This window comes from Athene cunicularia (assembly GCF_003259725.1).
Source record: "Athene cunicularia isolate RWA chromosome 5 unlocalized genomic scaffold, athCun1 chr5_part1, whole genome shotgun sequence".
NCBI lineage: Eukaryota > Metazoa > Chordata > Aves > Strigiformes > Strigidae > Athene > Athene cunicularia.
The window spans coordinates 41,168,457-41,186,261 of NW_020799101.1; the positions used below are offsets into that span (position 1 = coordinate 41,168,457).

General features: G+C 43.5%; 1 protein-coding gene across 1 annotated transcript in view; it reads right to left on the reverse strand.

The window, feature by feature from the left end:
• The window catches only part of ITPKA (inositol-trisphosphate 3-kinase A), a 39,584-nt gene extending 21,785 nt beyond the window's left edge, over window positions 1-17,799 (reverse strand). Inside the window, exon 1 of the mRNA XM_026849360.1 lies at window positions 17,562-17,799. The gene's annotated coding sequence lies outside the window, so the exon portion shown is untranslated. The remainder of the gene's footprint in view (window positions 1-17,561) is intronic.
• Window positions 17,800-17,805: the final 6 nt, after the last annotated feature.

A 17,805-nucleotide genomic window follows, 5' to 3' on the forward strand; every position in this document is an offset into this window, starting at 1 on the left:
TAAGCTTGAGTCTTTGCAGATCTGAAAGAGGCAGGCAGTTGACCTGGTCAGATCCAGATCCTGGAATAGCAGATGGTTTTATACCCAATATAAGCAAATTAGAATTATCCCTGGTTTTTCTTCTAGTAATATATACAGGGATATATATACACATACATGCACATACATGCATTTAAATATCTAAAGCAGCTAGTAAAAGATTTTCATTACAGTTGATCAAAATTCCATGAGGTTTTTGTTGGGTTTTTTTTTTTTTTTTTTAATTGTCCAAACTACAACTTCTAGGTTTCGGATCATTTGGTATTTGAAGAAACCTAGAAGACCTAGCAAGGCATTGTACTGCAATGGAGGTAGTGAGGCATACATGTCAATTTTTCCCTTATTTGTTGGGAGAAATATAACTTAAAATATCCACGAAGGTTCTTGTCCAGGGAAGCAAGGTGCAAGATTTGCCCATAGCTAAAACAAAGATGCCCCAAATAACAAAAAAAAAATTTCCCTGAATTTGTCATATAAGGCACTTAATTTATACTTTTAGCAGCCAGTTTCTGTGCTTTTGCCCCTTATTAAAGGTTTCTGAAATCCTCAAACTAAGGAGATTCTTGCTGCCAAGTCTACTACCCACTTGGCTGAATCAGACATGAATCACAAATCGAGACAAAGATCTCAATGGGTGGGAGGTGAAGGAGCAAGTCAACAAGAAGAATGCTCCCCAAGCAAGCTCTGACTGGAGTATCTGAGCAAACACTTAAACAAACATTTATAACTAAGTTTCTGATCACAACACTTGATTTGGCTCCCAAGACAGGGTGAGGCTCTTAGAACAACTGATTTTTTTATCTTCTCTTGTCCCTGGGCAGTAAACAGGTTAGTGTTTGTGTGCATCAGGAGTCTGCACAGTAGTGATTGTTCACTGGTAGAAAAAAAGGTGTTTAGGGCCAGAATTGAAATGTGGCTCTATGACAACCTACATCAATGGATAGCCCAGCCCAGAGTCTGCAGATCTGAGCGTCAACTTTAAAAAGTCAGTGCCCTGACCTGATATGTAACAGCATCAACCTTCAGATTGTCAGAGGTGCTATGCCAACCAACATCAACTGTTAATTCAGCCAAATCACTGCAACTGGCCTTCTGCCAGGGCAGCCCTGCTACTTCAAATGCTGTCAGGTGTCACTCAAGGAATACAAACAGCATAACCATGTCCCTGATGAAGGAAATCACTGAGCAGTCTCCACATGCCAGATGCCTTGGGAGCCTCGACCGTCCTTGTATCTGCTTCAGTCCCCAAGGAAACCAACACTCGCTGCTTTGTCACACGGTTGATCTTCCCATGGCATAGGAGAACCAGCTGGAGCTGTAAGACTGATGATTAACAGCAAGGGAGAATGCCCACTCCTCAAGAGTGGCAGTTTGCATGCTACATGAGCAATTTCCTGATCAGCACCTCTCATCCGACTGCCAGGCAAACTGTGAACACACCTTCATCTCCCCCACATCTCTTTCGCCATCCAGCCTCCAAATTGTTGAGAAGAAAGGGTGCTCAGCCTGTGCTTAGCCCTTGACGCTTCCGGTTTTGCACTCAACCATGGGTGAGGGCCACAGCTGCTCAACCAGCCCTTGGCAGGTGTATCCTCTGACTGCAGGGTTTTCGTTTCCTGTTTGTACCACACGCAAGATGGGCTGGGCTAAACCTTTGAGTCAGGAGAAACACTTAATGCAATAAGCAGAAACAACACTGCAAGACAGAAGCCTCGGGTTCCTGCGTTTTCTCCTCTGCCATGCCTCACCATGCAGTGAGATACTTCACTACCCTGTAGGATACCTGGTAAGCTTGCTGGATACTCAACTGTGTCTGGACTAGAGGAAGAGCAAATGAAAAAGAAATGAATGGTCAGTATCGGACTGAATTACGAGGAGCACAAAATCCCAGGTCCCACTCCACAGCTGGATTCTACTTTTAATTCCAGGAGCAGCCCCTCTTCAAATCAGAGGAAAATTAAGTGTGAAGAAGTGAAAGCATTGCTTGCCTTTCTGCAGACAGCATCAAGAGCCACAGTCTGCTGACTATTCTGCAGGAATCAACATTGGCATTTTGGTTCTCATCATTATCAGCTAAAATACCTACAACCTTTATGTCATTCCCAGGCCAAAAGCCAAAACAGTCAAGGAATTAGATGGCTTTAAAGCTGCACTGTCACAAAGGTTTCCTTCACTTTTCTCACAGAGATGTTGTAAAAGCCAATACTGTTGACTGAAAGACAGATTTTATTTTAATAAGAATCAGCATTTTCTGTTTTAAGGGATACTGAAGCACCTTTGATAGCAGGTACTAAACACGCTACCTTCATAGCCTGGGCTTTGCTCTGAAAGACACTGATTCTCTAATAGGATGGAGCTCTGCCACCTGCCCCTGCTGCACACAGGAAAGCTGAACCACAGAGATTCTGCCCCTACCAGGGTTCTGCCAGAACATCAGTCTTGCTGGAAACCAAAATGTTATTATCCAAGAAGTAAATGGAAAGTTCCTCACTATAGGAAAGTTGACTCACTTTCAGAGCCCAGACATTTGAGATTTATCCAGGCTGTCCATCACCCAGAACAATTTTGTGGTAAATCAAACATCACTTTAGCAGATGGTGTGGCAGAAGGAAAGAAATCTTTCTTAACCTCGAAAACAACTGCAGTTTAAGTCTTCAGAAACTTCCTATGCTACAGTTTGGCAATTTGAGAATTCTCTGCCCATCCTCCATTTATCCTCTGCTTGTCATGGGTTACTGATTGACATCATCAGTCATGAGAAAGGGATATCTGAAATGACAACACTCTCTAGATGAAAAAATGAGCCTAACATCCTATTAGGTAGGACACAGAATTACCAGTTCCAAATAGGATGAATATTTGGGAATACTTAAAAACTAAACACATCCACACTTCTCTATACATAGACCAATAAACACGTTCAGCCTGATATATAAGCACAATTTGTTAAGGCACGAATGTGTCATTTGTGAACTGTGTATGACCTCAAATCAAATGTACTGCAACAAGTCCATTTAAATGAGGTGTAGTTTCTGCGTAACATGAAGAGAGACTGTGTTCTGGCAACAAGCCAGGAAAGAACTCCAAGAAGCTAATCTCCCCTGAGTGAACTCCAGGCACTTGGGAAGGAAGCTGAGCATGCGCTTCATCTTATGTGCAAAGGTGGTGCAGCCTGTTACCTAGACACACAGCTCTACCCTGCCTGCCCAGGGCTCGGCTCACCACCAGTTTAACACCCCAGTGCTTCAGCGGCCACAGGAAAATCTCCAGTCTGAACAAATAAACAGAGGAAATTTTAATGCTTATCCTTTTTAATAGTGCTTATTACACTTGCCCATTTGCCAAAAACCACTACCATCAGACAGAAATTGCAAAATTGTCTTCTACTAATCGGTCAAAGACTCCTCTCTTCCTATCCCTAGCAGCTTGGGTTAGTGAGCACATGTTGAAAGCTTACTATGCTTTCAACATATCCTCACTCATGTAACGGCCCCAGAAACCATACTCCATATAACTCTAGAATTCTGCCTGAAAGGAATGTCACACTGGAAGACTATTGTGCTAGAATTAATTTTTTTTCCTGCAGAAAAGGATAGGAAGCACAAGGATACAGTTAAGGTTAGTCTAAGAACTACAGGTTATCTGTGATGATTGTGCTCCATTTTGGTCACTATTCCATGAAAGGTTTGACAAACTAGGGGAAAGTTCAGGGACAAATAACAAACATCATACCCCTGAGGCTGAGAGAATTGTGTTTGTTTATCCTGAGAGGACCAAGCATGGCAACTGTCTTCTAATAGAAAACAAATTTCCGTAACTATAAGAGCAGTCAATTTTCTCCATGTCCACTGTGAAGGACAAGAACAAATGGCTTAAATTTGCAACAAAACCAAAACATTCAGGTGAAATATCAGAAAAGGGCTTTCTGGGGTATCAGTGAGTTTTCAAACAGGCTTCACAAATGCCTGTAAAATCACGGTCTAGCTTAGTCACAGGGGACATCTGCAACCAAGATAGAACCAGGCTGATCCCAGCACAAATGAGTTGCAATACTTTTAGAGGAGTTCTAGTCACAAGCACCAAAATGGTTCATCATTAGTGGTCTAAAGATAATTCTGTCCTGCAGGACAGTGAAAAGTATTACATGATCTCTTTCCGTGCTTTATTTCCATTTCCTAGAAGGTATTAAAACGTCCATTTAAAAAAATTAAATCCCTCAAATTAAGTCTGCAAATCAGGGTTTTCTGAAGTTATGTGCATGCTTGTACATATGCACATACATATAAAGAGGTTGCTGACAGGTTGGTTTTGGTTTTTTTTTAAATGTACTTATACAATTTTTTTCTTTCCTACCATGATAATTCAGCTTATAACATCCTAAAATATCAGACACTCATTTGCAAGACATCTGAGCAAACTCCACTGCTTCCGTATGGGATCTAGGTCCAGACACATGCCCTTTCTCCGCTCCAGCTCCCACAACCACAGGCTGCAATAGCTCCACTTCAGAACACTGTTGAACAATTTAAGTAATTAATGCTTGTAAACTAAATTAGAGGCACTCAGATAAGCCATTCAAGTACTCAAATAAGCAGCAATATAGCGTTAAGTGAAAAGGATTATTAGAGTCTAAAAATATGTCATGCAAAAAACAGATCAGGCATACACTGGTAACAGTTTGCCATCTGCTCTTGTATCTATCACAAGACAAAGTGCAGTACTTGGTCTCTCCTCTCCTCCTTTGTCTCCTCCAAACTCACACCTCCATTTTCCTCTAAAGCAGCGTAAGTAGTTACTGCTTCACTTATCACGTACGCACCGTTCAAATCCGACCCACCCTTTGCAATGGAATGTAAGTGTCAACACGCGATAGGCACTGCTATTTATTGGGGTGCGGTATTTACCTAGGGGAAAGCCACATCCTTCAGCAACCACTTTAATAACTCTGAGCTTCAAGGTAGTAACTGTGAGATTATTCCAAACCACTGTGTTGAAAGGATTTTAAAAAACCGAAACCAAAACAAACAAAAAAACCACACTCCTACCGGGTTAGCATCAGAACACAACAAGTGAGGCCAGTGTCCCAGACAGGTTGGGAGCCCATAAATGGAACGTGGCAACGATGGAGAAACCCGGAATTAAATGGAAATGGGGACCCTTCACCTTCCCCCATAGGAGTGAGGGGGCCTTCTGGATTACAAGGTAGTCATTCGTTTTTGGAGCAAATCTAAGATTAGAGAAACTCTTCCTGCCTCAAGACAGCACTAGGAAGTATGTAAGGAATCTGGGGAAAAGATGACTACTCCCTTGAGCAAAACTACGGGATGAAAAGAGAATTTCTGTTAACAGAACACCACAAGAAAGGCGAGTTGAATTCCTCCTCCGTATCAGAAGCAGGTAGTCCCAGCAGACAAGGGATTATTTAAGATTTTAATTTCCATAATGTAGCCTTAAGAGAGTCAAATTCAGATCTTACATAAGCAGGAGTGACTCAACGAAAGACTGAAACTGAAACAAGGCATCTGCCTTTCTAAAGAGTTGTGGGTGTTTGAACAATAGTGAATGTGTTGTACAGTGTATGTTTCCCCTGCCCTGAAGGTAAACAAATGTGTTTACAATCAAGATCCTGGAGATCCCACCTTTTTAGAAGCACAAACATCAATTGCCAATTATTAAGGCACAAACCCACCTAAAAATAAAATAAACAGGGTGTAGTTTATACATAGACCGTTTATCTACCAAAACTTCCATTTCATAGTAAAAGAGACCAAAAAAACCCATACAACTTTTAAAGAATTTCATACTGTTGGCTCCTAGCAACAGAACTGGAAGCCACACTCCCCTATCTTGCACAACCACCTACATCAGCCTCCTGAAATACGGAGCAAGCAGCAGCTTCTATGCCAGATTGGACATAGGTAGCAGAACCCAAGAGTGACCAACATCAACGCACCAGGGCTCAGCAGACAAAGACAAGACAGACATTTGAAATGTCATTTGCACGCAGGGGAACAAGCCATGCAGTTAAGTTACTTCATAAGCTGAGACTGATTTGCTGCTCCGTCTGCTCTTTTTCTTGAAGAATGCAATATAAAAATAAAATTGGTGACTTGGCCACATTCATCCTGTAGCCATCCCCTGTCCCAGACAATATTGCTGCCTGCTTAATCAGAGGACTGAAAAGGCAGACTGGCATTAAGGCACACAACTATGGCGATGAGAGAGGACATATTTCTAGAGATAAAGCAGAAAATCCTAATGGATAAAAATGGATGGAAAAATGACCATTAGTTTTCTGTCACTCCAGTTTTAACATTGGAATGGGAAACCTTGCTCAAGACATCAGCCAGTCCTGCTGCTGGATGAAGACTTGGAGATTGCTGGCGTAGCGATGAACATGCACAGGACTTCCTCCCTCCCTGGTCTCATTGCTGAAGGCAGTCAGTCAGTCATATATTCTCTTTGCCCTTGCTGTAAACTTTGGGAAGACAAGTCATGAAACTGTTAGGAGGGCACGATTAGTGCCCAGATCCATGCAGATCATTAGGCAAGAAAGAACTCCAGAGATTCACTTCTTCCTAACATATTTCAAATACGGCTTCATTATTTTTTTCTACTGAACGCCTCTAGTAGCCATGGTGGCATCATAAGCAAGTGACAGGCAAAAGCACTCGGAAGACAGAAATCTCCACTTTAAAATCCTCTCGCAGGATTTTCAACAGAATGGCAGGCTCTGTCCTGAAATGAGTACCTCGGGATTCAACTGCTTACTCCTCTGCATTAGTATAAAGAAAGCAAAAAAGTTCCACATCTAAATTCCACAGAACAAGACAATACAAACCGTATCCAATTACCAGCCCAAGATTCTGACACTCAGCATTTTGCACTATGAAAAGTGAAAATTGGAGCGTAGGAAGGTTTCCTAGTTTCTTCAGATTACATTCTCCTCTGAACAAAGCTGACCCTTTGTGGAACCGGCGCTGCTGTTCCTGCAGAACGTGCATGGGTGGGAACGGCTGAGGAGGGAGCCCACAGCAAGCAGAGCTTATCATGATTAGAACATTCAGGTCAAGTGCACTTAGCCAAAAACCCACTCAAACCCCGCAAAAGATAACAAACAGCCAATCTGCACGCACGAACACTGTTCACAGATTTTTATCCTTTCTATCACTGCATCACATAAGCATACAGCGAGGGAGAAAAACACAGAGGCCACCTTTTAAGACTTGCTCTACCTCTTACAGAAGATCAGGGTCTCAAAACCTAGGTTTCCTGTACAGCCACTAAAGCACCAATGTACAAGTCTTTCTCTTTCTGGGTGTCTCATTCTGCTGAGAATTGCTCCGAGTTGCTCACCTTAAAGAAGGACAAATACTGTTTGCTTCAGGCTGAAGAATTCTGACAAAACTTCAGTTGTTTCCATAGCTAAAAAAAGATACATATTGATCCCATTACCAAATTTCTGATGACTCCTCTGAAAAGCTTTTTAACCTTGAATTGTGAGGAAGGAGCCTGATATTTGACAAGAAGAGAGTTTTCAAAGGAGAAGCAGGCCACAGAAGAACAGACATCAACCTGAACAAATCTGGCAAATTATAAGAACCTTGAGTTCATTTGCAGATGTTCATTAGCGTTTAGAAGTTACCTTCTGTGGAGATTGCTGGGCACAGCACGCACAAGGGACTGCTGGAGCTCAGCCGTGAAGGGGGTGTTCAGCCATCCCACTCTTCAGACACAGGAGGCGAGCCTGGGGAGGCTCAGCTGTGCACCTCGCTTTGCCCGGTACAAGATACTGGAGAGCCTCCCTGGGTACAGCACGGGCATGTGGAAGAGGCCAGCCCACCCCGGCTCCCTCTGTGGCACACGCTTGGGAAGGGAAGGGAGGAGGAAACACCCTTATCACGGGTGCCTTCCACTACTGAAACCTGTTCAGATGCTCTGAAATCACCACCTCTGCTGAAAAGCTCCAAAGGTGCCCTGAGCTGTGGCAGAGGCAGTGGTCTTCTCTTGTGATTTCACATGACCAGTCTTACGGGCAGACACAACAGAAAGCTGCATCATTCTAAAGCAGGCTAGTCAAAAGCAAAACTTTGGAGACTAGGGAGGTGAGAGGGCTGTGATAGGTACAGAATACACACAGGCAAACAGGAGGAGCATGATTGGGATGGGTCAGGAGCATCACTGGAAATGCGAGGGGAAAGACTAGACAGAAGATCAGAACTTAATAGGCAAGTAGACTATCGCTTTAAAAAACAAAGAAAATACTTTCTCAGAAAAAACACATCAGGAGAACATGAGACAACTGTAGTAAGAAATCGTCATTCAGTCAAGCACTGAAAATATATGAAATAAAAGAACTAAAGTGACTTCAGTGTGTGTATATTAATATTCTACAGTCTTTAATTACAAGCAGACATAGTACTTGATGCACAGAATGCACGACTCCACACTAATAAGCATCTGTTTCATATTTCTGATCAACTCAAAGGACAAGTTACAGTTCCGTAGTGATGGATGCCATGTGTTGCAGGACCTCTGGTTCTTCAGACAGGTATGCAGCAAATCAGGCAGGCTGCAGGAAGAGAAAGACCGAGTTGCTGATTTAACGCTGCTCGTCTTTCACAGTGTCCCTGGGAGAGACCACACAAGTTCATTATACAGACTTTCACTATGGCCACTAATTGTATTTTTCTCATTCTCCTGTTGACTGACTTGAGCGGATGGGTCTTACTGGCAGATATGCTGAAGATTTGTACCTGCAGCCAAAGTTAATAGGAGCTGTTCTACAACACTGCTCTACAGTATTGTATAGCCCTAGGTATTAGGAAAAGCAAAAATCGACACCTCAGGTCAGGCTTTCAAAATTAGTGGGTACTTTTCATGTTAACCTGTATCTTCTTCAGTATTTTCCTTATAAGAGATGAATAAAACAGTTCGCGTAACAGAGGTTGTGAAAACAGATTCATTAAAATTTGGAAACCACTCTACTACTGCAGTGATGGCTGTCTTAAGACTTCCACACAACTCTGTAACTATGTTTACACCAGATTTCCAGTAAGTGAAGTAAAAACAGTAAAGTCGATGAGGACAGGATTAAAAAAAAAGGCTGCTTTTTATAGAGTAAGGAATTGTTTGTTTACACTGAATGAATAGGAACTACAATATGTTATTATATAATTAAAGACTACATCCTAAGCTCTGCAGTAAAGGGTAAGCATTGCCATAAAGAGGATAACTTACATTTGTACCAAAAACTTCCATTCTGAAATAAACTTTTGAGTACTCTGTTTTGCATTTGAGACGTTCATTAGAGTTCCAATGAAAGCTTAATTCTGCCTCTGAATAGGTTCTAGTAGTGGAAGTGTTTCATCTTCCCTTCCCAAGCGCGTGCCACAGAGGGAGCCAGGGCGAGCTGGTCCCTTCCACATGCCCGTGCTGTACCCAGGGAGACTCTCGGGCCCAGTGAGAGAGGGCCCTCTTGTATCGGGCAAAGCGAGGTGCACAGCTGAGCCTCCCCAGGCTTGCCTCCTGTGTCTGAAGATTGGGATGGGCTGAACACCCCCTTCACGGCTGAGCTCCAGCAGTCCCTGGGTGCACTACATACAGACCTCGATGAGCACCAGCACCTCAAAGGTGAGGGGTAGAACCCTACATTTCATTCAGCACTCCACCGCAGGAAGCAAAGAAAGTAGAGCACAGAAATGACACGCTGTCCACGCTGAACATCGCTGAGAAGAACCACTGCAGTGTTCTCAACTATAGGGAGCTGCTTGAGAAAAGCTAAGGCACAAAGAAAGCTGTGTTCTCTGTAGCAGCTCGGAGCAGTGAAGGCAGCTATAGCTAAGACTGGATCATTTTATGTCAGGATGTGGCTGACACCAGCGGACAGACGCAGTTACACTGACACTGAACGATGATTTCCTACTATCATGGGAGAACAAAGGCCTTACTCTTTCTGTGCAGTGTTCAGTGTAATTTACCAAGAGATATTACCCTTATCACATGGAAGTTGCATGAAGACTACAGCAGTTTGCACTCTCCTCGAATACATCTCAAGTGAGCTATGCCATTGCCACTAGCTCTCTTACTCACACAGTTCTGCGACATCCCAGTTTCCCGTTAAACAGGAAATCATTTGGTGGACTGATGAATCCAATTACATGCTGACATAACGTATATCTATACCTCTGCTTTATCACCTGTAACCACACCTCTGTCGCTAACATGGCTCAAGCATGGCTGAGGTCAGAAGGCTGATGAAGAACTGCAAGTGTGAATCTGAGTAAAATAAAGGTGGGATCGGTAGCCTGGGGTGAACAGTTCAAAGAGCTTGCATTCACTGCGTCACCTGACTTGGATATTTCAGCCTGTAGATAAGGAGCATTCCTGGATTCTGGGTCAGTGCCAAGCTCCCAGAAAGCAACGTCTGTGTCATGCTTGCTACAGTCACCAACTGGCTTGGAGATTCTGTCCTGAGCTCTAAATCTGGATCATGCCAGGTCTATGATATTGCTTCAAATGAGCTGCCAACTGGTCTTTGGCTAACTTCTTCCCAAGCTTGCCAAGGAATAGAGGGTTTGGGAACAGGCAACAGTAGCCAGGCCTGATAGGTTCAGGGTTGGTTTCTTTAGCATCAGTCTCACACTTCCGTGTTTTGGAATGTCAAGGAAAATTTCATCCTTTGTGGGAAGCTCAGCATTTCTTGATACAAAAACCCACCCAAATGCTGCTAAGCTATGCATTATCGCAGAAAGCATTCTCCGTTACCGACAGGAATTGATCAGTTAAGGACTGGTAACAACATACCCGTGTGTTTGCTGGTCTGGCACCGGATGAACAGGTAGCTCTCCCTCTTCCCTACGGTTTTGCTCAGAATGAGCTGATGGAGACTAACACCTGCTTTTTTTTTTCCCCTATGACATTTTTCCCCAGGTATGCTACACTATGGACAGACAACACTATCTTTGCCCAAGTGGGGAGCTTTTTAGAGAAAGCTCTGTTGGAAGAGAAGGTTGAGAAGAGCATTTAAAAACGCAATCGAAACCTACGCTATGCAAGATCCAAATTAACATGGACTGACAAGCCAATTCTTTCTGCCTCAGCCCCCTTTCTCTGCAAGAGCTACACTGACAGAGAAGGTAGAAGAAAGACAGACAGTGAGTCGACCAGCACTGTACATTAACACGATCCCTTTTTCCTTTCAAGATGTGCAAGGATAATATTACCTTTTCTGCCATCACATTTTATAGATAATCACCACAAAATGCTGTATGATGATCTTTAGTTCTTCTCTCAGTCACTGGTAAACAAAACAGCTATCTACCACATAAATAAAACGTGCATTCTCAGCTTCTAGAAATATTAGCTGCATTAAATTGCATCACATTGTGAGCATTCAATCAATCTGGTTCACTTTAACGCATTCCATTGATAATAAACCTTAGATGTGAGTTAGGAGATTATTTGTCTATATTAACTACTACACATACAATTTAAAGAAAATGTTCACCCTCATCAAACCAGCCTAATGGGGCAAGAGTGTCAGAATCCAAAAATATACAGACATGCAAAGTTTCCAAACTATTGCTCCAGCCACTACCTTTATTCCTTTTGAGACTGGCATGGGTTTTCACAAATAAATCTTCAACTCTGCTGAGTCACTCTTAGCTTGAGAAAAATCTGCTTAGGTATGCCTTCTTTAAATATGAATGCATCACCTGATGATGAGAAGTCACTGTTACCTTCTTTCCAGATGTAGTAAGAATTATAAGGAGGTTTGAACTGTAGAAGTGCACATATAGTGAAACTTCTATAACATACCTAATCCAACCGGTCCATAAGAAAAATACATAGAGCTCTTTTCACTTTTAAGACTGTACACCCAAGCAACAACATATCCTTTAATGTATGAAAAGTGAAAACTATCAGAGGGAAGTTGATTCATGAGAATAATCTTGTAACCTTTAAGTCACAGTTCAGATATACCTAGGATCAGACACTCTTAACTGATAAGACATTTAATTCTCTCTCTCTCTCAACTGATTTGGTAAGAGCTAACTCATTTCCTACTAGACAAGAACCCACATTACTAATAAACAGTCACCACTAGAACTGATACTGCTGATGTTTCAATATATTCCACCACTTCTGCGTACAGTGGAGAAGAAACCATTCTCAAACTGAGAAAAGGCTCTCAATTCAGAGTTTTGGCTCAATAACTGCAACATGGGAGGGTGGAACACACTCTACTACCGCTCACCTCATATTTGTTCAGTATACAATAGAAAGATTTCAATATACAGGCTTATTATAAATCAGCACTTTTTAGAACCTTGAAATACATTCAAATAAAAGTAGCTGTTCCATGAGCAGTAAACTAATGAAGCCCAGTTTCTACCTGACTGGTATCTACTGTCCTGGACCCTTATCAGGGTACCTACAGCTTGTCACTGTCCTCTATAAGCTTTTGCCAAAAAAACTTCCACCAAACCCTGTCACATTTCCACATCCCCCCCAAAATTTCCTCACCCTCCTCCCCTGTCCCTCAACTAGCGCCTTCCACATTCCCTAACCTCACCAGCCCACGGCACTGTATGCTCCCTCCCGTACTTTCTCCTTGTTCCCCTCAGGACAAGAGACACTACCCGCTGCGGCTGGTTCAACCACGTAAGCACGGATCGACTAGCCAGTATGCACTTGCCAACTTTCTAGTTAGCAAGAAAATAGAAGACAACTGTTCAACTCCTCTTGCACCTTCTTCCCCAGAGAAGAAAAGGTATGCACTTATTTTGGTTTTCTCTCTGATCTCTGTGGAACTTTAAAGAGCTCTTGAAGAAACTTTGAGATGTCTATGCCACTGCCAAATTTGGCTGAAATCTACTAAAGTTGTTAAAATGGAATTGATAGAGTGATTACACAAGCTTTCTTTACTTTGGAAAGTAGGCTAAAAACCCATTAACAGTCTTACTTATGTCATCTCTTCATTCCCATTCTTCATTTAAAAATAACAATTCTATTCTACTGCATTAGCTTATGTAACCCACCCCTGAGCCAAAGTAGTTGAAACTTTTGGTCTGCATCTATGAAATGTGTGTGCCTCTCCATGTGTTTGTCCATTTTAAGGTGCTCGATATTATGAAAAATAATGGCGAGAAGATCAGTGAAACCAAATAAGCCTCACTAACGGCTATCCCCCAAAGTTGTTGAACTGGTATCGTTGCAAGCAAGCACTGAACTGCTTTTTCTCTAGCAAGCTGTCAGCTGTTCTCATGGTTACAGATCTAGGAATTTGGAATGACGGGTCACAGTTATGAGAACGAGGAGATTTATTTGGCATGTTTCTATCTAGTAAATAACATTCTCCCATGAAGAGGACAAGAGGCTGCTGTACATTGTCACGGTGTTTATTCTCTGTGAAAACCACTTTTTAAAGTCTCTGTCCCAAGAAAGAAGGTGCTAACCAGACTTAGGTATTTCTTAAAATTGCTCACTCACAGAATGAAGACAAAAATATATAACTCTTGCACTCTCTCCATTACTATAAATGGACCACTGGTGCTTTCACTGCAAGATTCAACTGTGTATATACACTTCCCAGATGGCGTGAAGCAAGGGTAGAAAAGCACGCTTCCCATTTAAATGCAAGGGAAGGCAGGAATGTTAACTGTTGCCATAGGGTAAAAATCTATTCTGTCAATTGGCTATTTAACTTTTGATTAAGTTAACTGTCAAGATTTGTGAAGCTCCAGCTATGGCGTTATGCAAATTACTTTAGCACAGCTATGCACAATTGGTTTTCACAGAACCACAAGTTCAGCTAACGGGACAGCAGCACAAGAGGCTTCTCTCACACTTCCAACTCTTCACTGCTGGAGGGGTCTTCCAGGAAAGCCAGAGCAGTCCAGTTTCCAAAGCCTCTGTTAATTACTGAAAAATGAAATGCAGAACTTGTGCCGAGGAACTGGAACACCACCCACGGAGCTTCTCCAAAAGGTGGGCCTGCCTAGATACGAACAGCGTTTCGATCCTGCTGAGCCAGGCTGGAACTGTACTGTAATCGTCAGTCATCAGGCCTAAGGTGAACACCCCCGGGGCCCTGACACTCCAGGGACATGCCCACATACTGAGCTCAGTAAGAAACAAAAATTTAATGTCATGATGTGCCAGTTCATCCAACCCAGAATGCTCCATCAAACGCTTAACTGAACCACTCATCCTCTCCGAGAGCTCTCTGTTTGCTTAGTGAGCTGCCAAGGAGAAGCATCCTCCAAGGGGCACAGTCGGGGACAGCGCTCCCAGGCTTACCATCCCAGGGTTTAAGGACTGGTAACGCCAGGACAGCAAGCCCTGTATGCAGAGGAAGGGCTCCAGGATTTCCTGCCTCTCACGCAGGCCTGCACAAGGTAGCTTGAGAGCCCGCAATATTTTAAAGACCCAACTGTGTCTTGATTTCCAGGTCAACAGTTGAGAGGCCTCCAGCCAAGAGGCCTGGGAGGGCCTTCTTCAGCTTCGGTCTCAAGCTCCTGGGTCTGCAGATGGAAGCCTTGAAGCCCTGATAACAGGAACATTATCAGAACTTCTGCTCCCGCAGTTGAAGACCTGGCCAAGTTCCCAAGGTCCCTGCTAGGCACTGGGGAGTCTGGTAGGCTTGACAGTCCAGCAGTCCTCTGAACGCTGGTGTGAGCTTAGTCATAAGGTGTCAGGCTCCAAATTAATTTCTAATATTTCCAAAGAAAACTCTAAGGAAATTCTAATACAAGGGAAATTTTGAAATGTCACAGTTTCCCATGAATTAGGTAACAGCAAGTTTGGCCGACCTCTGATTCCTGTTTCCTTCAGAAAAATCTCTATCCTTTGTATTCCACCCTGAGAACAAGCCTTCATCTATTAAAATACATACACCAAAAACAATAAATATGAACAAAATGTGCCAATTTGCCCCTAAACAGAATCTTCAAAATATAAAAACCACTCCTCAGGTTATCCTAAAGTTTCTAGTTATTTTCACACATGCCTGCCTTGAACCCAGAGCCTCCCATTCTAAAACATACTCATTCTGCCTCAAGATTAATTAGTAGAAGGACACATCCTGTAATGTTGAACCCATGGAGGTTCAAAGCACAGGCTCCTACTTCGGCATGCTATGAGCTCACTGCTTCACTAAAGAAACAGTGTCTGTAAAGACTGGACAGCTGAGCACAGGGATTGCTAGTACTGCAGCACTGTCCGATACCAAAAGACACCAAACACGAGAACAAGCCTGTCCCAGTCACCTCCAGTTATCAGCGAGCACCTGAGATGAAGGGCAGTGTGCCTGACCCCAGGGAGAACAACAGATTCCCGGGATTCAAGCTCACAGTGGGTAATGCAGCAAGGAAGGGAGGGATGAACTACACGAGTAGGCATTACACAGATGAAAGATTTGGCCCATTTAATTTATTAGGCAGAACCATGAAGTTGGTGACACTTAGTTCTGCTGTTTTAGAATCCTAGGTACCAGCCCCAGCTCCCGTTTGCCAACTTGCCACAGAAGCGATCATGAGATAAGGAGTATCAGTCAGAACGCAGGCTCCTGGTGGGCAGTTTGCCCTGTCTTCTCCTGTGCTGCAGGTACGCAAAAATAACTCAGCCTTTTAAAACCGTGAAGTATTTTACCAGTTGAGTGAATACTTACTTTACCAATGAGACATTAAAAAAATCCTGCAGCTGCACTAAACTTGGGAAACGTGCAAAAACTTTTTCAAAAATGGAATTCTCATACTACTATTAAAGTTCTCAACTTCCCACGCACCTAAATGAACAGGACTTTCTTTTGGAGTTTAAAACATTTATAATACAGCTATTTTTTGTTTGTTTATAAATCATTGTTAAAAGCAACATTCTTTACTTTCAAAATTTTTTCTTGTCATTAAAAGGTGACTAAAGCCTGTCCCAATTCTGCATTGCCTAGAAACTTCATATAATTTAAAGTAAAGGAACACCAGTCATCACATCCACTTATGCTGTATGGTTTTGATACACGTGGCAGGCTACAGGGAAGGATACAGTTCTGAGGAATGATTTAGAACTCAATATTGTATCAAATACCAGTTATTTCAGATATGCAGAAGCAAAGCCTTAGAGGTAAGGCTTCTCGCCTGAAGAATCGGGTTTGCTTCAGTCTATATTCAGAGACAAGTTAACCAGACGCCACCATGACATCTCAGAGTTCTCCGTGTTGCTAAAGTGTTACTGCTAATCCTTGCTCCCTATTAAGCATGCATACAGCCCACTGCAAACTGCAATAGCAGGGATATTGAGTCAAATGATCCTATACTGCTTCTCCCTCTTTCATTTCTATTACTCTGCTACTTTCACAAAATCCCCACTAGCATAGCATGTATTTCAGAAAAGAAAGCAAAACAGTAGAATCTGGTGTGCAGAGGAAACAGCCACTATCTCAGGATCAAAAATACAAATTAAGTAGTATTATTATCGGCTTCTTGACATGCAATATTGACAAAGTACAAAACGTTCTGGGTTGTTTTTTTTTTTTTTTCTCTTCCAAAACCAGGCCACAAGTTGATGCAAACAAAACCAGTATTGCACACAGTGTTTCAGCTCCTGTACTATGTGTCCTCTAAAGTAGTAAACCCACAACTACCATGAGAAAAGTCCAGCTGGAGGTATCACCTACAAGTTGCATTATTTCTTGCTTATACGTTTTTCAAAACATATGTTCTGCTTGAAAACAATACAGTGCCGACGAGCTGGCAGTGGAACAACAATTTAGGTTGCGGTCTCAATAAAGGTAGGAGGGGGAATTCGCTAAAGCAACGTATTTCAGTTACAAAACCCCAAGAGCATACTATAAGGAGTCAGGCAAATAGATAATTAAAGATCATGACAAAGCAACTAACTATATGCCTTTAAAAGTGCACTTCATGGATGAAAGCTGCCAAATTACAGAGGGGATTTACTGAGAAGAATGTGTTGCTGCCAGAACGGACAAAAGCACGCATTCTACCCATTCCAAGCTCCTCCCCATCTCCTGTCATGCTCACAGCAAGGAGCAGCTCAAAAATTGACAACCACGGACTCCAGGATTGGAAGAGACAAAAAATACCTGCTGGTAAATGCCTGGAAAAATTTTATTTTGAAGATCTGACAAAGGAGACTGGGGAAAAAAGAAACGAAACAAAAAAACAACCCACTTATGATCCAAATACGTCCCCTCACATTCTTGGGACATCAAGCACAGTTTCACAGGAGAAAGGAAACAGCGCACACCTGGTCGGGCTTTAGAAGGGCCAGCGTGCAGCGGCAGCGCTTCTCGAACAGGCGCAGCAACCTGTGTCCCGCACCGCGCTGCTGCCGGCCCCGAGGCGGGAGTTTCCCGGAGTTTGCGTGGAGTCGGGTCACGGCAACCTCGCTCCAAACAGCTCCCGGGGACGCCGGGGGGCAGCCGCAGGCCCGCCTGGCCGCCCCCCCTCCGGGCAGAGCGGCGTGTCCCAGCTCCCCCCCACCCCCGCGTCCCCCTCTACCTGGTTGGTGTCCTCGCCGTGCTCCAGGTGCACGATGCCCTGGCTCCTGCCCTCCGTGTCGCTCAGCACGTCGTCCTCCGAGTCCTCCAGGAGGGACGAGGAGCCGGTGGAGGAGAGCGAGGAGGTGGAGAGCCTGCGGGACTGCAGGTGCAGCGAGCTGTCCGTCCTCAGCCAGCCGCCCTCCGGGTGCGCCGGCCGCGCCTGGGGGCTGCCCTGCGCCTCCTCGCCCTCCTCGGCGGTGACG